The sequence below is a fragment of the Erithacus rubecula genome, assembly GCF_903797595.1.
Source record: "Erithacus rubecula genome assembly, chromosome: 5".
Classification (NCBI taxonomy): domain Eukaryota; kingdom Metazoa; phylum Chordata; class Aves; order Passeriformes; family Muscicapidae; genus Erithacus; species Erithacus rubecula.
In genome coordinates this window covers 46726678-46754598 of record NC_136687.1, presented here as the reverse complement: position 1 = coordinate 46754598, position 27921 = coordinate 46726678, and the positions used below count along the sequence as shown (strand labels likewise).

Here is a 27921-nt window from a genome sequence, read left to right as displayed (position 1 = left end):
GTGGCTTGCTAAAGAGCTGCTTGAAACAACATGACACATGAGAACAGAGATAAACAAAAATATTGATGGAGGGGATGACTGTGTGCAGGAGACAGATCATTTCAGTTATCTTTTTTTAGAAGGCAAGTTGGACTCAAACATTGACACAAACAAATTTTAAAAAACAAAACACCCCCAAACAGTTAGCTAATACACCCAAATATTTACTTCATAATCCTTGGGCTTTTTGTTTACTTTGTCTTTGCATATCTAATGTTGCTTATTAACACACTTGTTGCAGTCTAATGTATGGAGAAGGACACATCATGTACTTTCAAGAATTTGGGCTTTTTATTATTGATTCTGGTTTTCTTTATTTTGCCAAAACTGTTTTAACCTGAAAGTGCCTAAATTTCTCTGCATGTGCCAAAGCATTTTACAGGCTATGACACAGACTTTAGAAATCCTTTTAAAATGTTAATTATATATATGGTTTGAACTAAATCGGGACATTCGAGGGATAAATGGTCTTTCTGGAAGGATTACAGGTTCTGTGTGCAGAATGAGCAGAAAAGTGCTACCTCATCTGATTGTGTCCTTCTCTCCAGGGAATTTAGAAGTAGCTTTCAGCAGTCTCAGAAGGTGAATACATGGAGATTGGTTGTAGAACTGTAGCAACTATGAAGCAAAGAAGGTTTCAAAGCAACACTGGATGTAAAGATAGCACTTGTGAGAAATAAACATCCTTTCATACAATCTGGGCATCCTGCAGAAACTCCTGTCTTGCACCATAGTCAGCAACAGTGCTGATCTGGACTAGGGTCAGAGGAAACTGGAGATAACCAAGGCCTTTTCTTTGTTTTATCCTTTCTTTTGTTTCTTTCTGTTCTCCTAAACTCTGCAGATATTTGTGCTTGCATGTTTTTTGCTTCCCTTCATACCTTAAAAAACCTAAACTGAACAAGTTCAGCTGCAGGGTTTGCCTTTGTTAGGGAGCTGAACACATCATCATTTTAAAAGCCAGAAGGGAAAAAGAACTTGTGAGTAACACTCAACTAATAGGGTTTTCCTCTACCCCAAGACTTAAATTCTTTCTTCAGTTCCTGTTTCTGTATGGTAATGTCTGATTCTTTATGGGCTTTTTCTATGACTTAAAACTTTCAGACAAGGAAAACCACATGTGATCTAAAATGCCTCCCATTTTTCTGTCTTGTCACTGTGACCCTCACCACTGTCATCCTCTTCACACCAGTCAAGGTACATCTTACCTTACTTTGCTCTGTCCTTCAGTTTCTTTCCTTGCAAAAATCCCCATTTTATACCCCATTTCACTTATGAGGCTTAGCCTACCTCACTGCTCTTTGTATTTCTCTCATGCCTGTGAATTATTACTGTGACTAGCACTGCCCACAGCTTTGCAAGTTTAGCAAGTCCAGAAGTCAGAGGTATTCCCTGCTCTGCTTTACATACTATCTTCTTTGGTTTTATGTATTTGCAGTAAAGCAGTAGAGCTATAGACAGACACTCTGAAACAGGTATCAAACCCTTATCTTATGCTCAATTTTAAATAATTTTTCAGTGTGGCATTCACTCTCTGAGGATGAGGAAGCTCACCCTCAGACTAGCTCCACATGCATGTACAGGTACATTAAACACACAGGCACAGCACACAAGAACAGACATCTCTGTCTCTATTTTCATTACAGGAATATTTTTAGGCATTACAGATACTGTGAAGGAACTCTGCTGGGCTGCACTCAGGATAGATGGTGCAGGCTATTTTAGGTTATTACATAGCAGTTCTTAAAAAAGAGCTTTATAACTTGTAGGCAAAGACTGAGGGAAATCTGTCCCTCAGGCAGCAAGAAAAGGAGCCCTAAGGGAATGGGTAGCTCTAAGGGAATGACCCTGTGGTCTATATGTAGATTTAGCCCCAGACCTATTTGGTGACTTCAGGAGGATCTGTGTGATCCACGAGCACCTGTTTCCAATTCTGGCCTTTGACTGCTGCTCCATGTAGGATTGTAGTCCCTGTACTGAAAATCTTTTTCTCCCTTTTCCTTTCATTGAAAAGAACATGAACATGAGTGCTTTTCCATAATGCTGATTAATTAATCTCACAAAGAATGTCACTGACTGCAGTGAGATCACATGTGAGAACTTACATGCATCCATGGAAGAACTACTCTATAGCCCTTTGAGAGGAAACATGTAACAGTGAGGGGAGATAAAAGGACATTTTATATCCTCCCAGTGTCTGACAGGAGGCCCCCTAGCTCAGCAGATGCCTGAAGACATGTCTATGGTACATAAATAGCACATAAAATATTTTTTCTGTATAATCTGTTAATTATTTTTAAGTGCAAATACTGGGTGGAGGTGCAAAGCTTGGAAGTGTATCGAGTGAGATGGTGTAAAGTTGGGAAAATCCTTGCACCCTAGACCTTAAAGTTCTGCTTTTATGGTAGAATATAAGTCAAAAGAGGCTGAAAGCTCTTTGTAGGAAGATAACAATAGAAAAGAAAAAAAAAAAAGACCAAAAAAAGACTAAGCCATGCTTAGTATGGCTTGCAATAGGAACATTCTGTCACTTGTCTGTGGTGGCAGTGGCTTATCCTTCACACAAGCAGAAGTAGAAAAAAAGTCTGGTGATCACAGCCTCTGGGAGATTATCTCATAGCACTATCTGGGTTAGTACTGAAGGGCTGGAAACCTTTTACCTTGCTGCAGTTATAATTAAATGTGATCCAATTGCATTTGTGGAATTAACTAATCACCGGTGTGAGTAAAGGGCTCACGAGTCAGCCAGACGTTACTGTGGGAAAACCTCTGTGGGTTAAACTGAAAGCTGTTGAGAAATGTTGATATTTAAACAGCAAACACAGTAGCTCAAGAACACGGGGAATAAGCAACTCTGCTTCTAACATTTCCTGGCATATGACAGTTTTGATAAGGGGATTACTCTAAACAAAATTCTCAGTCTCACGTATGTTCATAGCTTTAATTAGACCAAGCGTAGATGGAAATTCACAGTCTGCTTAACTTATTTAAATCTTACTGATATGTTCCCTTTGCACACCTGTTTGAAATAGTGTGAGTGGAAAGAATAACCTCATAGTGCTCTTTCAGGTTTTATTGTACAAAATAGGTGGCTTTGTCTGCCTGAGTTGTGTTAGTTCCTTAGTTTTTAGAGTATTTTTCAGTAGACAACTGGAATCTGTGTGTGTAGAATGCTTGTTGGTGGGTGCAGCAGGAAACTGGAAGGAGCAGGCTGCAAGAGGATACTGTAACCTAAGTACCAAAGACTACACTAGCTAAGTCTCATAAATGGCCATGATCATGTGCAACTAACAAACAATCCTGTCCCAGTTCTGCCTGCAAATTATATTTTCTTCAGTAAAACTCTACTGTTCACTCTTTTTAAACCACAAATTTGCATGTTACAAGCTAAGGGAGTGGGTTACTGCTGGTCAGCAGGAGCTACCCTCTTAGGTTAAAGTGTTTGCTAAAGGGGATGTTAGGTCTGTTTAATTTTGAAAAAAAACATATGCAAGGGGGCTGAAGATCCTTACTACAAGATTAAAAAATCAATAATGTTACTGTAAGGTAACATTAAAGTGGCAGCTGACAGATGCCAGCATCACAAGGATGACACAGCTGTACCTACCACACCTATCACCCTGACCAAGGAGACCACAACCCACAAGCTATGCTCTCAATTACAGGGGTTGCGTATGTGCTGACACTCTTTCTAAACCAAAATTCTAAAATTCTACCTTCTCACAAGAAGATGTAACCACATGAGAAGACTCTTGATTTATTAAAAAAAAGAAAAAAAGTATGCCCTGTGAAAGTTCCTGCCACACCCCCATAAATTCATGCTTTTTTTGAACTTCATTCTAAACTCACTTTAGTGAGTGAAGCAAATCTAATTTCAGTGATCTTGGGATTATATCTTTAAGTTTGATTAAGCAAATGCTGACCAAGTACCCAGGTACCAAGCTATGAAGAACTACATAAACTTTTCATTAGAAAGCTTTAATTAAATTCCCACCTGAATTGTATTTCTAATGGGCCCACCAACCTTTGGGATCAAAATTCCAGATGATTTATATTTTAGCAGCAAGCTTGCCTGAATACTTGAGTATTCTGGGGGTTTTTCCCTGCTCACGTCTCCCCTTCTCCCTCCCTTTTATTTACTCTGTTCTTTTCCTATCAGTACGTGCCACTGTACTGTACACGGTGCAGTTACATTAGCATTTATCTGATGGAGCTGAAAGCCCAGATCTTTCTCTGTAACTTTTGTGAGCCAAACTTTAAAAGCTTCTCCTCCCCCTCCCAGATCCCTGCAGGGAAGAAGCAATATGAACAAGAACACGCACAGCTCTCTCAAGAATACAAATTATGTTCTGAACAGAAAGTTGGCTCATGCATGTCAATTACTTGTTATAAAGAATAAAACATTCACCTATAGTTAACCTTCAGACGGAATGGAAAACACAAAGTTATTGCTTACTATATGCTTTTTACTGGAGTGGCAACTGGCAGGATGAACTGTGAAGGGGGAAAAAAGTTGCTCTAGAGGATTCTGGGAGAGTAATTTTGAGCCAGCAGAGAGAAAGTCTTTCAGTAAAGGACAAAATTGATTTGTTGCCAGGGTGTGCAACATGGGAAGAAGAGACATGCTCAGCAGTGCTGCTTAATTATCCTTTTTATACTCACTGCACAGTGTGTAGTCAGGGGAAAAAAAAAAAAAAAAAAAAAAAAAAGCGCCCAATCCTGAGTCAAATAATGGAAATGCAGAGGAGTTTTGCCTGCCTGATCCAATGGACCTGCTTAAGCTCCTTGCTTATGTGTGTTACTAAAACACCTGTGGTTTTGGTCACTAGAAGATGTGCCATGAATTATTTACCGTGCTTGTTTCTGGTGTATCTATTAGCATTAGTAGGTGCCTTTTCAAAATGCTTTTTTCATTTTTGCTCTCTGTTGTTTGTACTCAAAGCAGTAGTGTCTTCAGGAGAAGATTGCATTAGCCTGTAGTGGCACAGTTGTAAACCTGACACTCTGATTAGACAGGATCATCATACTCCATGATTTACTAATGTAAATATATGGAAAAGTGTAATTAGGAGGGCAGGAGGGATAGGAATTGCTTGGCCAGAGTGAAAGTATCAAAGCCGATGGACGAGAGTGAAACAACCTTCTGAAATCAAATAAACATTTTTAATGAAGATGTAAAACCAGAATTAGAGGATCTAACCTTGACTCTTTTTTGTCCTCCAATATTAATAATGAACTGGACCTCACTCACTTCTACCCTTGCCTCAAGTCCATGCTGCTCCACACTGCTAGGGAGAACAGACTCACACCCTTCACACTGAAGTGTTGTGTTATAGACTCCATACATTGCAAGGACCAAAATATCCACTACAGTTTAGTGGATAAAATAAACTTCTTAGGGTACTCTAGAAGCTACAAATTAATGCTATTTTTTTTTTTTAAATAATAGAAATATTTCCTTGGGATCTCTCTGGTGGCTATGTATAGGCATAAAGTCTGGTTTCATAACAGAAACCAAAGGCTTCTCTGTTCACAGTTCAGACCCAAGTGGGAAGTTGACGTGTGAGGTAATTTAGTAGTCTAGATCCTGACCTGATGGTGTGTACCTCAAAAGCCACGAGGAGTAGTTCAGCATCACACTTGCTCCAGACACTCACATTCCTGACAGAGAGAGGCTGGTGCATAACTGTAATACTATCCATGGTGACAGTCAGATGATGGGGTTGTGGCTGGGATTGCTCAGGTCTTTATATTACTCTTGACTTATGGTCACCTTCTGGAGGTGAAAGCAGAGTACTTGAGCCAGGCATCCAACTAGACCATAGGGATGTACAGGGGCACAGGCATTACACTGAATCATTCCTGGTTTGTTTGGGGTGGAAGGTGTTAGTCAAGGGCATTTCCTTCTTTGGGAAATGGGTACTTGCAATAGAAAGTTATTTTTGGTTACTCTGTGCTCCAGGAATTGATACACAAAGCCTTGACCTGTCTGCTGATAACACATTACCTCATTTGTAGCTTCACTGTTGACGTGTACTCCACTATGTCCTTACTTGAACCTGACAGGCACCATGTGGTACAGTTGTCATGGCATTGTCTGAAGGATTAAGCTGCAGCAGGGAGGTTGCTACCTGTCAAACTGATGCAGAAACCCCAAATAAATTTTCAATATCAACATATCTTAACAGGAATGCTTGAGGGATAGGCTGACATCTGTGTTACACCAGGAATATCTGGAATGGTCTCATTTTACAGGAGTGCAGTAACAGCCTCACTGTGTAATGCCACTGCTCAGACACTGAGCCAAAACTCAACAGTATGACTCTGCTGAAACAGGGGAGCTAACCTGACCCCTGCACAGCAGTGCAACACCTGTCCTGGTCTCTGCTATTTCTTGCAAAATACCAGATATTTTTGGGCAAAGCTAACAGGGCATCCTCAGCAAGCGTTCAGTCTCCTTACAATGCTCATCACAAACAATGAGTGGCTACCCAACAGAGTGGCTTCCTCCTCTCTGCCAGGTTTTCACTGCTGCCAGCACAATGCCACACCCATCTGGACAGGCAGACAAGGCAGCTGTGGAGGCAGCCCGGCTGCTTTCCATGGACTGGGCAGGGATGGCACGGCGCTGTGCCGCTGCGCTGGAATCCTTCCGCCGGGAGTGCGCGCGTCACCTCTGTGGCACGCTCCAGTCCCTTGGCCTCAGGCCCATGGCCTGCAATCCCCAGCCAGTGCTCACACTGGGTTTGTCACCCAGCTGACACTCTAGTGACCTTACTCCAGGACACAGATTTGGTTCCACGTGCCGCAGAAAAGATATCATGTAAGCCATTTAATCATTTTGAATGGGGAGTTCACAGCACTTCTCATGAACTAACTAGATGGGTAAAATCATCCTCCTGTGGTTTTGCTACACCAGAGACCTTTTTCTTATTGTGTCCATCACTGTTGCCACTTGGCCACACTACACTAGCTCTTACAAAGAAAGAAGAACAACAACTGTCATACACAGAAAACTGAAATTCACAATTTTGTTAGATTAGTTTTAAAAGAAAACAGAAAATCCTATTTCTTATCTCATTTCTTGCCTCTATAAACTCTTTTTCACCTCTCGCTTGCTCTGTTCACTCCCTGCAAGTTGAAAAATATCACTGCTTTATTTCAAAACATGCTTTTGTAAGCTTTTTCTTCTACTATCTAGAACCTCTTTTTTCATATCTAGCCTTTTCCATTTCACATTGTCACTCATCCCTTCTTGCCCTCCTTTAGGATCCTTCCTTTGATCTCACTGCTATTTTTCCCAAAGGAGGCCAGACATCTGAATAATCTAACCAAGGTCTGCATCTGTGTCTGGATATATACAGCACTCTCCATATACCCAATTCTTAGCAATGCATGCTCCCAAAGCACCTACACATTTTATGCCTGTGTGTCTACCCTGCTTCCCTTCACATCCTTCAAACTTCTCTCTTCAGTTCCTGTGATCTAACTTTGCAACTATCTTCAACTCTTTCCTAAACAGTTCCCTTCCCAACTTAAAAATTAGGAAGGGACTAGTTCTAGCATATTCCCAGCTTCCTGTCCCTTTTAGTTCTGAGGCTCTCCAGCCTCTCTTTCACATATGTATTACTTTACTGTGTGTGAAATGTTCTCTGGGAAAACTTGTTGACTGGCACAAAATTCCTATCCTGCAGTTGCATGACTTAGCATGCATTAAACCAACACAGAATTTTTCTAAACTGTACCACCTGTCTGCCCTGCCCCCTTCTGAAGCATTGCTCTGGGCTTTACTTCTGATTTATTTTCTCAAAAATGTTATTTATCAAGCTTCTCTCCACAGAAGACAATAAAGCTGTAAAGTCAAAGTACTGTCCTCTAGCCAGTAAGTCTGTTGCTTCAAAAAGACCTGCACAGTTTTACTTTTTACCTTCTCACTTCTCTGTGTGATCCCAAACAGGGAGTGTCTTCCATGAACCTGTTCCACTTGCCTCTGGAGGAGCTCCTCGCCTAACCCCCACTGGGGATTGCAAGGTCCAGGACTTGACTACTGTCCAGACTTGTTTAAAATTACTCTTCTCTGTTTTCTCCTCTCTACTTCCAGTTCTAAGAGGTAGTGTTCCCTAATGTGCTCTGACTTGTGGTTAAGGTTCTGTGTCTGACAGCTTTCTGTTGTTTGGTTTGAACATATTTCCCTTATTCATGAATACCAGAAATAATTCTGCTCACTACCACAAGCTATTGCAGTCATACATCCCTCCTGTGACTAGAAAAATGTCTATTAAGCTAGTTTCCCACCAAAGGGAATAATATGGGATGAAACCGTGCATATGCACATGTCCATCCCCCACAAAGGAAGTCTGATTCAACTGTCTGCTTTCAGCCATATATGACAGATTTAGTGCTCTAACTGTTGTGAAGATCAGAAGCTGAGAAAAGGAAGAAGACCCTGTGAACATCCCAGTGAGGGAACAACAAATACATAACTTCACATGCTATTAAACACCAGAGAAGTGTCATGAGAAAGAGCCCTTAAAAATGTTCCAACTACAGGAAAAGCTTCCTATGAAGCAGGAGAGTTTCACTGCAGAAACTCTCAGTCACCCAAGAAAAGCAAATCCAAGGTAATCTTAGTCTTCATGAGGCTTGGTGCTCCTGAAACTACCTGCTTAGAAAGCATGCCATGGATCCCAAATCAGGAATAGTTCCCACTCCAGCCAGAATAATTTAGCATTTGCATTTCAGCTCAGGAGTACCAGTTAGTTCAGAGCATGTGTTCTTCATTCTCAAAATACAAGTAACATTAATGGTTCCAGAACCCCTGGAAAAGACCTTACCTGGTGGGTTTGCATTGTGTTCTAAAAAGCTCTGTAACTCAGGATAATGACAGGTATGTACTGATTCTGGAGAAATCATCAGCCTGTTGTGGTTATTGATCTACTAATCCTCATGTTATAGCACTTCTTCAGCAATGAGGTTTCTGTATAAACTGCTCACTGCAGAATGATCTACTTCAATGGGATAGAGTAAAGCTTTACAGGATCTTAATATAAGTGTTTATTCAGAGGAAACTTCAAGACAATCCAGGAGGTTTTGAGGAAGCCTCTAACTACGTAATATTCATACTGAAATAACTACCATAAAAGGCAAGAAAAATTATTTTACATATTGCTAAAGTGATTTAGAAAAATCTATGCAAAGCTATAGGGAAGGAAGAAAGCATATGGCTGAAAACATTTAGGAGTATTCTGGCTTGCACACAGTGTCATGCTCACTTACACAGTTATTCACATTTCTATATATAGCTCTGTGTATCCCCAAGATTTTCAAGGTGTTCTGGATAGTTTACATAAATAAAAACCCCATATGTAAAGATCACTCTTTTTAGGTCCTGCCCTTTCCTTACTCTGAACAAAAATGTAGTTGGCTTTTTCAGAGGAAAACAATTTTTTTGTGCCTGTAAATCAGATTACTTCATCTTTTTGTGTTGAGGGTTTGGAGCTAACATAAAGGGAGGACGGATTTATGCATGGAAATATGAATCCTACTTCCTGTAGCATTTGGCTTTCCTTGTAAGTTTATTTACCTGCTTAGCAAGGGAGGTCCAGTATCAAGGTGAAATTGCTATTGCACTTTTTTGGTTGTTTTGTTTTGTTTTGTTTTCATTACACTTCGACCTCAGCTTCATAGGGCTAATTCTGGCAATTCTCCACATATTGGCAGGATCTTGTGGAGCTCAGCAGCAGTTCCACAAACTACATATAGGACTGCTAACTGAATGGCACAGGCTGGTGTTATGGAGAGTGGGCTACCAAAACACCAGCAGTCCACAGCAGAGCTCAGGTATCCTGTGGGACAGCTGTGTTCACCAAACCTGCATACCTGACTTCTGGTCAAACAGGCCCTAAGGACCAGCAGCATTCAGATGTGTGGAGAGTCAGGCTGGTATTTCTGTAATTCCATAGAGTTTCTGTCTATGTAAATTCCCATGATGTGTCCATCTGCATGTCTGTGTGCTTAAACACCACTGCACATTTTGGCTCATCTTTAGCTCATGTCTTCAGTCTCACACTCAGGTTTTGCTGAGTGCCACGCTGCTGTCCCTTTGTAGCCCCAGCAGGAATAACCATGGCTTCCCCTCCGTGTCCCTGTGCACTTTGGGCACTCACCCAGCAGTCTGGCTGTGCATGGAGAGCTGCTTCCTCAGCAGCTGGCTCACACCCAGTGAGGAGGCTGCCTCCAAAGCACGTGGATCTGCATGCAGCTTTTTCCAGCACAGCAAAGCTGTTCCTCTCCAAGTCTTGAGATCAAGGCCCTCAGAAAGAGCCAGCTTGTTTCTCCCTTAGGAGTTTGTCCATTCTGCCTACAGGAAAGTTCTTGTGTGCTTGAAAGTTTCACAGCAATTATTCCCAAGTTTAGACAACAATGAGCACACATGCAGTGGAATAGTAGTGAAAGCAGTTCTCAGCATTTCGTGTACACACAGAGCTGATGTTAGTCACGCACAGCAGCCAGATAAAAATCCAGCCTGTTGCTTCATGATATCTGATCTCTATGGAAATCATTCTCTTGCCTGCTTTGCTTTTCACCTCACCACTGTGTTCTCCTCCTGCATTTGCTGGTTTTCCCCATTACACAACCCACTTAGCTATTTTTCCTGAATTAAAATTACTCCCATTCCTTGCATGTTTAAATGATTACTCTATGGTTATCTATGATGTAATTAAGAGCTCTGCCTATTTGGCATGGTGTGTGCTTTCTGGAGTAATGTAGCACTCTGCAATTCTACTTGGTGCCTTCTGGTTTCCAAGCAAGGCCATGGGAGGACAGACATTCAGCTGAGAAGCAGAACTCAAAGGGTTTCTCACTGAGACCTAACCTTCCTGGCTTCATGGAAAATCTGTTTTTTCTCCTCACAAATACCCAAAATATTTTTGGAATAACAGAAACAGACTTCTTGAGCTTTAGCATATTTCCTCCTTTTTCACTATAATTAAGAATTGCCTGGAGTGACTCACCTTTCCCCATACACCTCCTCTTCACAACTTCCTCCCGGACTGTACCCTCCCAGCAATGCTGGCAGCCATTGGGGTGTGAGAGAAGAAAGGGATTACCACCCTGGGTATTTTCTTCAGACAAAACTGTTCCTGAAGTGTTCTTTCTTTGGTGTGTTCATTATTGTTGCCCATAAAATAATGAAAGGAAAAATGTGCCTGTGTTAGCCTGTCAAGGGAAGGAAGCAGGGCAAGAGGCTTGTTTTTAATTAGTAATTTTGTGAACATTCGTGCAAGGACAGAGTCTGCTGCCAAACAGCATCTCAATTAGCATGTCCCTGTGGGCAGACCTTGCTTGGATTGATCTGTGACTTACAAAGGTGACAGAGAGAAGACGCTTTTTTTATTACCCCCCTCTTTTTGTGTTGCTAGGAGAGGAGACTGGTACAGTGGGTGGTGTCTAGCTGAAAGCAGTGACCCAGTTCAATAAACCTGGCTTGGCTCCTGTGGGATTGGAGTGAAACAGTGCAGGAGAGCAGGCTGGGACCACACCAGGCACAGAGCAAGAAGCTGTTTCTAGTGCTTTGTTAGGGAAGAGGTTAAACATGAAGCAGTAAGGCAAGGATGAGGAAGGATTTGAGAAAGTAAAAGTACACACAAACCCAGAGAGCAGGTTTTGTCACTGGTTGGTAATTTTTGCAGAGTATTTGTCAAGTTCTCCAAACTTGGAGAGGATTTTGGGGATGGCTGGAGAAGAATTGAAGGAAAGGAATGTTTTTTTCTTCAGAAAAAGTTAATGAAGAGTACTTTTTCCTATTGAAAACAAGGTGTGCATCCAGGCTTTAAAACCCATGATATTTCACCAGAGAGATATTTTAAAGGTTTTGGTAGTTTTGTCACACAGCAGAACAGTGTTTTGCATCACTGAAACTCCCTGAGGAGTGCAGTAGCATTTCTCAGCATGTTAATTGTCACAGAGTGCTGCGGGTAGCTTCTGCTCAGGAGAGGGGGTGGCAGTGAAGAGATTAAAATGATGATTCAATCAGGAGACTCTCAGAAATCTGCCTAGTGACAATTTTTTTTTTTTTTAAAGACTCAGCCTCTGTGGCATAGTTACAAAGGAGGAGTCTTAATTAAAATTAGCAGGCACATGAAGCATTTGAATGGGCATCTTTCAATTCTTTTTTTCTTTCAGCTCACAGTAAACCCTCTTCTCCTTTTCTCTTTTCTCACAACAGCTTAAGTTTGCTTGAACAGTTTTGCTTGTCCATTTTCTTTCCATCAAAAAAAATCCTTTAAATTGTACTCTCTCTAGAGTGCCATGCAAATAACTTGCATTTCTATGATACTTTTAAGCCAAGAACAATTTAGAGGCAGTTCTGCTTATCAGCCTGTGAGTTAGTCTGTATATCATTCACTATCCTGTTGTAGCTTGTGAAACAGGCACAGAAATTAACTTAAGGTCTGCATCACAAGTAGCTTTTGCTGGGTGACCATAACAACAGAAGTTACACATGGTTTATTTGCAAGTTTATCAGATCAGAACAGAAATGTTGTTCAACTCTGACTCCAGCTGCTTTTGACACCTGTTGACAGTTAGGGATAAAATTTTATGCTCTAGGACAGGCAAGCAGAAACTCCAACTGTGGAGATTCTAAAGCTAACATGAGCCTTTGAGCTTTCATATATATATACACATACACACACATATATATATATATATGTGTGTGTGTGTGTGTGTGTGTAAACCATGCAAGAATTCACTGCTACTAGCAAAAGTCATGTCACACTACATTAATGCAGAAATAAATTACAGTAATCAACAATTTAATTTGCACCTCCTGTTTCACTACCCTTTCATCATGCAGGAAAAGCACACAAAGCTCCATTGCTTCCTTTCACCAGAGAAATGAAAACCCAAATCCATTTCATATCCAAATTTTCCTGACTGAGCAGATAGGAAAGAAAGCACATACTCTTGAGTAAGTGACAACATTTAAAGGACAGATAAATGAAAACTATTTTTGATTATCATCATCATATGGTTAAACAGAGCACAAGGCCAGGTAACTTGGCTTTTAGTTTGTTGCATTCCTAGATTTTGGAACAGCTTTCAGCTCAGAAACTTGTTATGTATGTACTTTGCCAGGCAGAACAAGCCAGCTTGCTGTATTTCTTGCTAGGGTTTGGAATTAAAATGTAGATTCAAAGCAGATGGGGATGTTTCTGCAGCAGCTGAATAGAAATACACAGAAAATGAGAATACTCGTCCCTCCCCCTCCCGAACAAAGTCAGCTATCATCTCCTTCTGACAAAGGCCTATTCTTCTGCAGACCACATAAAATTATCTATCTGGTGAAGATCTGAATTTATGTACTATCAGGGCCTTTTGTGAAGTGCTGGTGAGCCCTTGGGCCAGCAGAGCCTCATTGCTTGCAAGGCCACTCTTTGAGAGGAGCAGAGCGACCTCTGTTCAGGAACTCCTTCAACGCTTGTTTTACATACAAAGGGAAGGGAAAGCAAAACAACCAGAACCAAAATCAGCCAAACAGAAAATTATTTCCTAGATGGCTGGTACCTCATCAGCATTCAGTCTAACCTGTTCTGTAATGGAGCAGCAAAATAAAGCCATCCTCCTGGATTAGAGGTTAGTAAGCACAGACAGCTGGCCTCCCCCTGGATCTCTCCCCTAAACTGACCTTGCAAAGGGAATCCCTCCCTCCTCTATCCTTAGATAAACTCCTGTTGTCCCTGAAACTGGAATAACTGTGCCATCTCACAGGCACTTTACATCTGTCATGCATCATTGTGAATCACCTTTGTTTTCAGCAGGGAGTTTCAAGTCATTACCTGCCTAAAGCAGGATTCAATCAATGTGTTAGTGACTCTGACAGTTTTCTTTGCTGAGGCATAGGAAGATCTTTTGTATTTGGATTTTTCTGGTTTTTTTTGGCTATTAACTAAGTATATAATCAGATGATGACTTAAAAAATTCAAACAAGAAAAAACACAAAAATCCACCCTTCCTCTTTCTTTCTCTAGAAAGTCAGCAAATCAATTCCGTTTCAAATCTGAATGCTAATCTTCCATTCTTACCCTTTGTGGGTGCATTTTACTTCTACAAGCTTGGATTTCCCTTTTCACTGTTGCAGTTTCTTTTGCTTAGTCTTTTCAGTGTAATTAGTCTCAGCTGTGATACTACATATTTTCTTCTTCCCCTGGGCAAACTATCCCCCAAAACAGTTTCTGTCTGTTCTTTTCCTCCCTCTTTAAATAGCAATTTATCTTTTAAGAAAACACAACTTCCTCCCTCTGTGATACTGTCCTTATCTCCTCCATGCACAGCAAGAACAAGAACAAGAATTTTTACTCCTTGAGAAAACACCTGTAAGCTCAGGGGGAGAAAAGGTCAATTGTGACAAGGATTATGCATTTCTGAAACTCCTCCTCGTATCTAGAAAGATTCCTATTTTATGTCTGAACTACAGAACTAGGGTCTACCCTTGCAAAACCAAAAATCTTGCTATACCACTTGTATCACCTGCTAAAAGGTGATGATACTGTTTTTCATTATGACAAAAGCTTGTTTTTCTGGATTGCTAGAATGCCATTTAAAGCTAGGAAATAATCCCTTTTCCTCACCCCTAAAGATAGTCAAGAAAGTTCTTAGCTCTGTTTTACAGTGGGAAGGAATAAAAGCAAAAGGAGTATAGAACTTTTTCTGTGAGACAAGAAGTATAAGCATGAGATTTTCCTAGATTTTCTTTCTTCCTCAGCAGCTCTCAAATACAGCTAAAGTTGAAATGCAGACAATAAAAGCAACCAGCTGTGAGGATTGTAGAACTGAGGAAAGAAAGATTTCTGCCCATCCAACACTGATTCAGTTTCCACTGTAAAGCATTTTTCAATTCTGATTGTAAGACAGACACTTAACATGGACCAAAGTCAGATGGGGTATGAATTTACATACCTTCCTTGGTATGGGGAATCTTTCAGTAATATCCCTCTTATCTAAGACTTTGTGCTGTCATTTTGACTTTCCGGGGCTCAGCCTCCAATGCTCTGATGCTAAATATGCATTTAGGATCAACATCATACAGGGCAGGAAACTAATGCATCTACTTTGTACATTTTAAAATCACCAAAGATTTTAAGTGAAGAAACACAGTTTCCCATTTTTCATCTGGAGTGACTTGATTTTAACTAAGCTTTGTGTCATGAGTAGAGATAACAAGTGAGGGAACTGTGTAAATCTTCTCAGCAGATGATCTATTTGACAGCCTAACTTTGTCAAATTCACTGTCTAACTATAACTTTGAAAGAGAACACTGATGATCTTTGCTCTTTTGAGGTGTCAGGTACTTAATATTATCTGTCTTCTTATTCAGATACTATAAATCTCTTTTTTTCCCTTTGAGAAAAGACAAGATTAGAATGAGATGAGAAGATGAGAAATACAGAAACTAGAGTTTAAACATAAAGGGGTTTTTTGTTATTTTTTTAAAGGCTTATAGTAAACCTTCCCTTCAAGAAAAAAAAATACAAAGAATGCAAATAAACATTGTCAACCCATGAAGTACTCAGTATTATAACAGAAGAGCGCTGTGGGAGTTACTGGGGCATGACCAATATACAAAATACCACCACTACTTTTCCTGTAATCGTTGCTAGCACCTTTAAGTTACTAGAATCCATAGTGTTTCTGTCTAAAAATCTAATCTCTGGCCTAGTCAACTTCAGTTTTTCCATTCATTGCAGCGGATGCAAAAGTTTATGGTCCTCTTTTCTATGTACAGTCTGTGGAAATTGAAGTATTAATAAAGTAACAAATCATTTTGCAGTTATGTAAGTTGTTGTACCTAAAATCAAATCTAAATTATGATGAGGCCACAAATGGGAACAAAAGTTAATAACAGATTGTTACAGCTGCTCCTCTTTTTAGTTAACTTATTGTAAACCCACTAAGTCTCAAGTCAAGCAAGTTCATTTAAAACTTAAAAGCTTAGCTGTTTGTTTTACAATGCCTGTGAATAGTTCATCCCTGAGCTTCTGGTCGGAAAAAAACACCCTATATCCTGTCCTATGTGCTCAGTGTTTTGCCATGCCACACTGTACACAGTTCATGGCCTGTGGCCACTGTTTTACAGTATCTGGCCACCCTGAATCATTCAGGGAGAGTCATGTATGATGTGCAAATCTACTTCTGAAAGATAATGTTGGCAGTACTTGCCTTAATTAACCTGGTTCTGTGTATTATAAATACACATCTGTAGCTTTAACAGAAAGAGGAAACAGTGATGCTCAAAGTGCTTACAGAATGTGTTTCCTGCATTTTGTGCATTGTTATGTATTGGTTACTGCAGTTCCCTGTGAGTCTGCATCTGTGGTTGTGACCTAGTGAGCAAAATAACTGGCAAAGGCGCTACCCTGTTCCAGCTGGAGCGCAAAGGAAGTCGTGTCACATGCAAGCCCCAGCATCATTCAGTAACTCTCTGTGGGGAGTGAGAGGGCTCTCCAGAGACAGCCTCAAAGAAGTGGCTTCACAATTCCCACAGGTGGGATTTCTGGTCAAACAAGTGTGTGCTGGTGTCAGGCTAGATGGGAGGAGAGCACTCCAGTGCAGCTGGCAGAATGGGATAGCCTATGGAGCTGCTCTGCACTGGGAGGGGTCAGAAGGTCGCATGGGCCAGTTCCTATAAAGATTGATTTGAATCACTTGGAAACGAGTGCCAGGGTTGCAAAGCATGAGCTTAAACTTTCAAATAAGTCAGAGCAAACTCTGCAGTAGGCTCCTAGTGAGCCAGATCCAGGGGGCAGCCTCTGTAATTAACACCCAACAAAGGGTCACTGCCTGCTGATTCCAGAGTACACAGGCAATCCCAACAATGGAGACTTGAAGGCTGTTGGTTGGCAGACCTTGGTAATTTCATCTCTAAAAACTACTCTTAGTGTTTTTAGTCATCAAAACTTTTAGCCACAGTCCCTAGCTGCTGCACTGCCTTCCTCCAACTTCAACTTCCTGCAGTTCTGTGGAGCACATTCCCTCATCCCCATCCACTTCCTCTTGTTAACCTTGTAATGGAAAATCTCTCTCAAAATCTATCTCCCTCTCTTCCTTGTTGCTATCTGAATTTCCTCCAACACAAATATAATCTGACACAACAAACAGAAGGAGAGTTATTACTGCTGACCACATATTTAATCTTTTATAGCAATTTCCTTTGGAATCCTTATTGAGCTTTTCAGTATTCGGTAGACACAAGCTGTTCCCAATGAGTCTCTTGTAAAGGGGACTGCACATCCTTGAGCTCTGTATTTCCCTCCTTTAATTTAAAGCAACAGCAGTGCCCAGCATGTAGTTATTTCCATGATAGCCCGTTTGACCAAGTCAGGATTAAAAACCGAACATCAAAGGAGCATCTTCTGTATCATGGAGGTTTGATTCATTTACAAGACTGTGAACATTTGTACAAAGCAGTTCCTCAGCCATTAGCCCACTATACCAGCCTCGTTTTAGTATAATGTCTGGATCTTTTCTCTAACTCATTGGCAGCAGCACCACTAGAGTTAAAATGTTTTGGTGTTCTGTTTTAGCTCGAATATCTTTTTGCTGATTTCCAAGTATCTTGTTTTACAATAGCCTCCTTCAGGCAATAGACTCCAGAGCAAAATTTAATCTTCAGAGAGCATAACAAAAGGAATCATCCTTAGTTACCAAAAGATCATTAAGTAGTACCAGCTGTTTTCAAGACATTGAATTTTTTCAATGAAGACAGAAAAACTGAAGTGCAGACTAAGACTTCTGTGGTGCCTGGTTACACTGCAGTGTATGAGAAAACATCTAACTACTCTGAAGACATCTCTGCCTCCACAGCTCCAGGAACAAGGGCTGGGGCAGGGAGCTCAGGCAGGGGGAGGTTGAGAGCTGCTGGGATCCCCATCAGTTTCCAGGATGGGACTGGGACCATGCTGGATGATGCTTACACATGTCCTGTATATACTGTGTGCTCAGCTGGCCCCTCTGCTTGAAGAGAGGACATGGTTTTGTTAGGACCTATCAGTGACAGGACTTTAAAGGGCTAGAAAAAAAAGGTAGGAAACAGCTTCATGACATAATTTCCCTCTGTAATGCTGCGCAGTTGATGCACAGCAGTATGGGAACATGTTCTGTCTCTAGAGTTCACCAGATCTGCTTTAGTCCTCCAAATGCTTTTATAAAGGTTAACCGCATCTACTCCAAGATACATTTTTTTCCCCCATCTTGTTTTCAGTTCTAATTTTAGGTGCAACTAACTTTTCAGAACATTTGCTTAATCACCAATACCTATCATAGACTTTTAATACAATTTTGGGTTGGGAAGCTGAGGCACACATTTGATTTATCTGCAAAAAGCTTTTATGAGCTAGATGAGGCTGTTAGGAAGGTTTGTTTGCTGGGGAATATAACAAGCAGATAAACTTTGCCATTCATCCTTGTCCCTCACCCTTCCCACAGTAAAATTATTAGCTCATTTACTCATAATCAACCTGGCTGACTCTCAAAAGTTAACAAGCCAAAGTGCCCTTACATACATTTGACAGTGGTATGCATATTAGCTTAACTCAATGTATTAGACATTGAATATCCTGATAGATGTCTCTTCTCTTCTCCCAACTCCCCCTGCCTTTTTGTTTTAAGAAAAAGCAGCTGCTCATTGCCCCCAGAGGCTGTATAGAAGTAACACTACCAATCACAGACTGCATTGTATTTCTTCTGAGTAAAACCAGTTGCATATATCAGAGCTTAATGCCTATCTTCCTTGTTCTGCCCTCCAAACTGTTCTCTCCCTGATGTGTTTTGCGGGACCAAGAGTGACAGAGGGATCATATGTTTGTGTTGGCAAGAAAAGCAGGGACTGTGCTGTGCAATCCACTTGGCATATGAGGACACACATACGCTTATGGGAACTCAAGCACACAATGCAGGGCGTTCTTTCTTACACCTGCATTCCTCAGCTCAAGACCACCACAGCTATGAGGCTGCTGGCTGAAGGACTAGCCTGGCAAACACTCTGCATAACCTTGCCAGGTAGGAGCAGTTCTGCAGGGCTTGTGGGATCAAGTCCTCATTGCTGGAGGTGTGGATTTAAAGAATGAAAAGTCACCTGACCCTTCTGAGGAGAGCTCCCACGCTTAGGTCCTCTTAGGAAGACTAAAGAGAGGCATTTAAAAGGCTTCCATTAACTTTCATCATCTGTAGGAAAGATGTTTACTTAAGCTGAAAAAAGACTCAGCTATGATTTATGATTTATGATTTATGATTTATTCAAAGTAGTCTCATATCTTAGATTTGTCTGTAGTTCCCAGCTTTCTAAATCCAGTTGAGTGTGTCTTTACAATGGTGAGCTTTTCATCCACACTGCTTCTTTGTGCACCAAGAGCATGGCTGTGTTGTGGACAGACAATAATCAATTAGTGAAATGGTATCTCGTGACTGAGAATATGAAGTGGGCTTTGCAGAGGCTGACAACAGCTCTTTTAACTCACCCATTTCTGTATGTCTCTTAAACATCCCAAAATATCAAAGGTCTTTCATTAGTTTCAAACTCTCTCAAATCCATGCAGGCCCCTATACCTCAGAAGACTATGAACTGATGTGAGCCGGCAGCAAGTGGCAAATTGCCAGAATGAAGAACAACCGACTGTTTTCAAAGCTTTGAAAATATTTGAAAAGGAAGGACAGAGAGAGAAGTGTTGCAGTTCCCTTCAGGACTGCTCAAATGCTGCTCTTCCAAGTGTCAGCTGTGGGAGTCTAAAAGTCTTAGTGAGAGTTAAATCACAATCTGCCAGTTCCCCTGGCTCCTTCTAGCTTGGCAGCAGTGAATTTTCTGCCTCTTCATGTTGCATCCCGCCACAAAGTGAAAAATTTAAACAGGAGAAACAATGTTCCTTTGAATTACTGGAAATTAAAAGAAAGTAGGAATGCCAGCTCGTTCTGGGTTCCCAACTGTTTCTCAGCACAACAATTCCAAGTTTTTATCCAGTCTTTTAATTTGGTAAAAGGGAGAAACTTTCATGATAGAGCTATATTTTTAAGCAATCATCCCATTCACAAAATCTAGACTTGTTACCAGCTTCCAGTTTCCCTGGAATACCAAAGTGGTATTTGACAGAAAGGAAAAATGCTGTATCCTTGTAATAATCTTTTTTCTCTAGTAGTTTTCTTAAATGTTTTCTTAAATGTTTTGTCACAAAATACATAGAACTCCCCATATACTGTCCATTTATGCTTAAATACTAAGAAGTTTTAAGTGGCTGTACATAAAACCCACATCCTTTGTAAGTGGGGATTGAACAAGGTAAGAAGTAACTGGGAAATGGCCTCAGTTGTGTGGAAGCATGAACTGGAGCCTATCATTTGATCCTCAGAACAAGATTAACAGCAGCCTTCTAAGGAAAAGCCTAAAAACTCTATTGGCAAGGAATATAAAACTAAAATTAGAAAGAGAAGAAAAATACTGTTGCCAAGAAGGCAACTACAGAAAATTTGTTTTTTGAGTCAGGCTTAAGAACCTAGGGTATAACTCTTCAATAAATGCTGCCATGATGTGAAGCTGATGTCTCTCAACTGACAATTTGTTTAGGTCCTGAGCCCTTTTATCTAAGAGGATCAATGACCAAGTTCTTCCCAAGCTTGGACATTGAGTATTCAAAATGAAAACGTAATCCCACATCTTCATCTCCAACCTAAAGCTGAAGAGGATGGCAACAGTCGAGCTTGTGCCTGGGCTCTCTTGTGTGCGTGGAACTGTGGTATGGCACCACTGGCTCACATTTTGTTTCTCTCCCAGAGTTTTGACTTTATCAGGATTAAACCTTGACTGCTCTTAGGTTGTCAGCTGGCTCTGGTCATCAAAACCACCTTTTCTTTCATCTCTAGTACATCTGAAGAGGTAAACTATAACTGTTGTCTCAGATGTGGATTTCAGCCCAATAATCCATGCCATTGTTCTGTGTAGATTGCAATAACCCACATGAAGGCTGCTCCTGAAGACCACACACAAATGCAGAAAAGCTGAATGGGAACCATAGCTCCGGGGAGCATTTTCTCATAGACCTCTAAAAATGTATTAGATTGTTATCTTCTGTGGTGCCCCAGCAACAGTGGAAGTCAGAAGAGATTTTGTGCGAGTAGCTCAAAGACTTAAGCACACTGAGAGGTTTTAAGGAAACAACCTTTTCTATAAAGCTCTGCTAGAAGTAACTAGCCTGTTCTGTTGATTTCAGTGTGATTTATACAGTGAGGGAATAAAACTTCTTAGTTACTGAGGGGAAAGTCTAGGTAATTCATACAGGTTTTTTTGAAGATTATACAGATACACATTATAGCTGGTTGTATATCAACATCTGAATTTAGAGAAAATCTAGCAGAGTGTAGCATGTGCATAATGTCTCCAGAGGACAGACTGTGGATTTGCTATGTGACCTCCATGCATTTGGTCAGGGAACAAAGGGTATGGATATAGATCCACCCAGGGAGGAGATTGGATGTCATGAACTGGGTTGTTTATTCTGTCTAAGGGGGAGCATTAATGGCAGTTTTCAGTTACATGAAAAGAAAGAAGTCATAGCACAGAAGGAAAAAAACCCCTGCTCTGCATGTCTGTGGCAGATGGGATGAGCTGATCTAAGGTTATGTTTTAAATGGTAGAAGCTTTCTAATAAATTAGATTAATTATTGCATGTAACTGTGTTATTATGCAACCCTCATTGTCAGAGACTTTTGAAAACAGGTTGGAGTGGACTGGTACAGGTCTGGCTGGTGTTGCCCTGAAGCCAAGGAATAGGGCACTGACAAACCTATTTTTCCATGTGTTTATGAGCAATTGGTCTGATTTGTAAGTCGCAAAAAGCAGAAATTAGGAGGAATGAAACTAAATCACAAGTGGGAATGAAAACACGTTTTGAAATTAAATCATGCAACAATTAAAACAGTGTAAGATGTTTCTAAAATAAGTACCTTGTATTGGCTCAATTCCTCCAGCTCCACTGAGTGGAAGTGAAGCCCCAGCAGGACATGCAGGGGCAGGCAGCATCTCTCACAGGGACACAGGGCATCTTGTGGCTCACTGCCCCTGGCAGGGATCCCCAGAACCTGCCCCTTGGCTATACTGGCACACACAATGTACACTGTGTAGTGTGGGAGCTGCCTCTTTGGCTGCCTCTCATTTCTAAAAACACAGCAGCCAAAAGTTGAGTTCACTACAACATCCCAGCCTAGGTGTGGCAGAGCCACGAGAAAAACAGAGGAGGAATGTGTAGAGGGATGTAAAGGCTACCATAGTGAGGCCAGGGAAGGGGCTGAAAGCTCTGCTTCACCATCTGGACATGCAGGAGCACCAGAATACACCTTGGAGCCATCAACCTTCTCTTTGCATTCTCCCCACTCTCCTCTCAGTATGATCTTCAACTTTTAAGAAGAAACTTAAGAAAACTGCATTTTGTAAAACATTCTGTTTTCACCAGAGCTGTGAGACCAACAGGATTTCCTATTTGAAGTTCAAAGGATAATGAAAACCAGAGTTGTGTAAATAGGTTTTCTGAGGACGCTGCAGCCCACAAGGTTTTATTCTCTTCTATCAGTTCTTCCGCTCATATGTCTATTTTCTAATGTTACTGACCCAACACAATGAAACCTTGAAATTTTTAGCTTGCCAGTGGCTTTTTTTTCCATCCAGCAGTTTTCACTCTGCCAAAAGCTGTGATGAAATGATCATGGATAACTGACCTGTGACTGGTGCTAGGAAGTCATCAACCCAAGAAATCCATGCTATACCCAGGTCTGAAGCCAAATGGACAAAGATCACAGAAACTGGAAGATAATGATGACAGTGACCTCTTGCTAACCCTCCCTAAACAGCAGGTAGATAGCATCAAGTGTGCCTTGAGGAACAGTTCAGCCACCAACGCTTGCTTATCCTGGCGTGCTCACAAGAGGCTGCACTGCAGAACTTGGCCAGAACAGCAAGAGAAGTCAGCTGTTGCTCTCAGGGAGCTGATTTTAATCAGCAGCCCATATCACCATCACCATTTGACACATGGAGTAGCTGAAGTACTGAGAGGAAAATCATCCCTCAAATAAAATCCTTTCCCCAGACATCAAAAATAGGTCAAAGCACAAGTTGTGCACCTGATTAACACTGCTCAACACACCTAGCCTAGCATAATAGACTGAGATGAAAATAAAGAGGCTTTGTTCTGTTTTCCAACCCCAACATCTTTGTCAGTGTTGAATTCACAGGCACTGGGGAATTACCAAATTATGTCCTGTGTGGATCACAATTTGAAATAATTTTGCTGGTCCACACTTCATGGAGAAGTTTCTCATTATGCAAAAGCATTTCACTCAACATACACTCATTTGAACACCCCTGAGATTTAAGGCTATAACTCCCATTCCCACAGCCTTTCATTACTATTATCGGATACAAAGATTTTCAAAAAACCAGAAAAGATGAAAAGGTGCTTTAGGTCATCTTCCCTGTATTTGTAAAAGACATCTAATAGTCAGGGTGGTGCTCAAGAAATTGAGTAATAGTGCTCTTAGAGTTAGTTGGCATCCCAGCACCCAAGGTAGTACCAAACAAGCTAACCTAGGGAGCAGTGCAGCTCCATAGGATGGCCTGTCCATACAAACCACTTGGATCCACCATACTCCAAACCTAAACTACAGAAAAGAGCTCACAACTGGCAAGAACAGACATAGATGCCAACCTCATCCTGAATTATCTGGTTATTCCAATGGGAGGGTCCTTTTGTTTCTTAAAATTCAGCCTGGTTCTGAAGTTTGACCTTTTGGGAAACATTTCTAATGTGGTCATACCATGGTGGCATTTAAAGCATGCTTGAGGGGTTGTGGTGTTTTCCTAGAAGTGCTACATGGCACAATTAGGTGCAAAGTTTGTATGGTACACAAATCACAAGAAATAGGAACTGGAGAGCTTTGTGATGTGACATTATAATTCTTGCTTAGTCATATTTTATAAACCTGAATTCATATCCTTTGCATAATTGTTTTTTTTCCACCCATATTGTAGAAGCATTTAATTTTTACTTCCCTTGATTTTATGCAATTGTTAAAATAGTACAGTTTTTCACATCTGGGTAGAAATTATGCAGTGTCCAGTCCTGTTGATGGTTATGTAATGTAGGAGGGGAAATCACTGTTCAGCTTTACTACCATGCCCGCTATATTAAGGTCAAAAATCAAACTGATTAAAGTGCTTTTGCAATTAGACCACTGTCCCACTGAAATGCAGGAACTGGTGTCAGTAAATTGAGGGAGATTTAGCACTAGTTGATTTTAAAAATGCATGAATTTTGAAGTGCCTGGCTTGGATAAAATTTAATGAATTATTAATCCTCATATGTCACAAATCCCATGCTCCTCATTCCTGTATGTCTGCTTATATCTATATTCGCTAGTCACCATTTTCCCTGTAAATTAAAGATAAATTAGCTATAAATTAGGTAACAATTTTATCCATCTCACATTTTCTTTTGTTTGACACAGATTATTGTAGATCTAAATGCCAGAGAAGACAATTATATTCATGTAATATGACCTTCTGCAGAATACAGTCACAGTGTCATTGAGGAGTTTCTAGATTAACCCCTTAACTGCTCTTTAAAGCTGCAGTAAGAAAGAAATACGTATATTTTAGGATGGAGACTGTGGCAACACTCCAGGAACAACCCAGTGAGCCATCAACAAGCTTCTGGGTATCTGACTTCTGCTTTCCCAAGTCTCAAACCAATAATCAGTTGAGCACAAGTCAGCTGAAGCTTTGATCTGAGGATGTGTATTTCTGCTAGGGAAAAAAACCCTCTGAGGATATAAATGTCGATCTCAGCTAACCCCAGAAGGGGAAACAACCCATCTGACATCCAACATTTTGGTCCTTTTAGGTCTATGAATGCTCTACCACAGCTATTCCCCCACCTACTTTTTCTCCTGGGAATCTTGCCCAGTTTTGCAGAAGATTGTACTCCCCTGCAGTGGATGTATTTATCCATTCATTCATCTGAGCTGCTTTGCATTCACAAACTCCCCAGATACAGGTGCTATAGAAAATAAGATACTAACCTCTAGAACTAGCTAAAGCTAAAGAAAGATTTTCTGTGAAAGAAAATGATACAACTTCCATTGCTGCAGAAATATCTGTTGTGCTTGTAACAACACCTTCCACAGTATACTGATAAGAGGTGGCAGGAATATGCCAAGCTTGTCCATAAAACAAACAACAAAAAAATCTGAGGCTCTCATTCAGTGCCTAGTTTCCAGTTTGTGCCCTGTGTGCAGCAAGAAATAAATGTACATACATCGATTGCATCTGAAAAAGTCCAACAGTGGCAGTCTGAATTCTAACTTGAATGCCTATTGGTGGGATGAGATGCTGATCCATTTGCACAGTAATGTGCTGTATTTAAGTCACGCATCACGGCATCTTCAAAGAGGCCAGTCATAATTATGATGGATTAGACTGCAGAGTCAGTCCTAGATGCAGTAATTGTTTCACAGATGCTGATGATGTGACTTGAATTTCTGATGAATTATAGCTGAATAAAAAAATATGTGGAACTTCTAAATGGTCTGGATAAAGTACAGCTATGGGAAAGACTAAAAAGGCTAACTGCTGCACATGGGGGAAGGTGGATTTACTTTGAGCAGTAGAGATTTCATCCCACAATGATTGTAAGGACGACCACTAAGACTTTTTAAGGTGCAAGCAAGTAGAAGTACTACTTCATGGTGTCCCAGTTAAAATCAGTAATAAAGACATCGTGGCCATTTATTTTTTACCAGTTCTACATTACAAATTACATTACTTTACATTTGCTGTGATTTGCAGTTGCTTGAGGAAGATTTTTACTCAGGTGTGACTTGAGGATAGTGAATAACTTGAGTTTAGACAGAAAGAAGTATAATGCAAAGTCACCCCCATCCTAGACGCATTTCAAAGAATACAAATCTGGCACTTTTAATGCATGAATTAACTTTGTACTTTGAAGAATCAAATAATTTCTAAGTTCTTTTCAATGTCTAACACCAGTGCCTTTTACACTGAAAGTGGTCAGAATTTGGGGGAATATAACCATGAGAATTTGAGAATGCCATGAACAATAATTCAAGATAACCTTGTGGGTTTTGAGGACAGCATGAACCTAAGACTCTTTTCTGACCACAGATGTGCTCCTTTGAAGGGTTTGCAAGCTAAGTTTAGAGAAATCAGGGAGCCCCCACTTCTAAAGAAAGTAGTGGGTTTATCTTATAGATAGATAGATAGATAGTAAGGAGCTGAGAGAAAGATTGCCTGGGAATTCTCAGAATTCCCACAGGGTACACCACAGGGTACACCAGGAAAAAAGCTGCAAGGCAGACTTTGAGGGCCAGACAAAGTTTCTCACAGCTTAGTTGCACAGACTAAAACTTTTTTTAAAAGAAATAATTCTTTTAGAAGCAGCTTGACAGAACTATGTTAATCACTATGGTGCCCTTTATTTCATTTCATGCTTGCGAAATGCAGCAGCCTACACACTCATGTCTGTGGTTCACCTGCAGTTTTTAGGAATGAAAGGTGTGAAGGCAAAGAATGGCTTTCAAATTAGTCTGGCATTTTATTTTTGAGACACTCTGGGAGCATCGTTCTGCTGCCTGACCTAGAATGATACATCAGAGGAATCCTTTTCACACAGCTTTCTGCTAAGCGTGGAACATCATCTCCCTGGGAAAGCTGCAAAGGCTCATGTCTTGTGGTACTAAAAAGCTAGGGTGGGAAATACCTCTAGAAGGGAATAAGCCTACACTACCATGTCAAAAAAACCCAGGCATGACTGACAAACACATTTTTCCCTCTCCCTGTTCTTACTTTTCCCTGCAAAAATTCTTGATTAAAGTACTGTTACTTGCAGCAAGAACTTCTCTACTTCTGTCATAAAAAAACATAAATTGAGTAAAGGAAGAAAAAAAAATAAACTTCAGGAGGTCAAAAGTAAATGATCATATAGGTGCTTGCTGGTCAAAATGCGCATTTGAATTGTCCTGCTACTGAAATCAGACCTGCAAGCAGAGAGAATTCTGCTGGATGCAATGTATTTAATGAATTAATATTACTTATAAGAGCATTTTAGAATCATATTACTAAACTGAGTAAGACAATACTGCACTGAAAACTATATAAATTGCATTTAAATAACACTTAGAAAATTTTTTAATAGCATACAAATATTAACGTAGGATAAATACATAAGCAGAGCAACCATGATGGAAGGATTTTTTCATTATAATAGTTCTTCCTATGTAGTGGCAATACCAGCCACACATAATGCTTCTCCTGACTCTGAAGTCTGAGCAAAGCTGACCTGGTCATGGAGAACCCTTCAGATTCTCCTTTATGCAAACCAAAAATAAAAAGCTTCAGAAAAGACATGCATGTCCAGATTTTCTCTGTGCAACTTTAAATCTGTCTGCCTTCTGTCATTTGTGACTGGTTGAGAACCATAAACCAACAAAGAGTAAATTACAAGCAGAATCAAACAAGGGATTTACCTATGTTAACTGGGTCTGTGAATTCTGGGAAGATACATGTGAACAGGATTAGTTTGTCATTGTATGGAATTTACTCAACTGCACATTGTCAGTACTTTTATCCAGCTAAAAACTTCACTTTGTAAATAAAGAGTATATGAGAAAATGGGATTTCCCATCCCAACAAAGAAGAAAAAAATCCTAGCTCCACAGCTGCAGAGCTCAATTCAAAACCCAAAGTACAATTTAAGCCATGCTTGATGTCTATATGTAAATTTGAAAGGACATTGATACCTGAAAAAAAGCATTTTCATCAAACCTTAA

General features: G+C 40.5%; 1 protein-coding gene across 2 annotated transcripts in view; it reads left to right on the top strand.

Annotated features, from left to right (window-relative positions):
* The window catches only part of TET2 (tet methylcytosine dioxygenase 2), a 69980-nt gene that overhangs the window by 17440 nt on the left and 24619 nt on the right, over nt 1-27921 (top strand). The gene's annotated exons all lie outside the window — the stretch shown is intronic.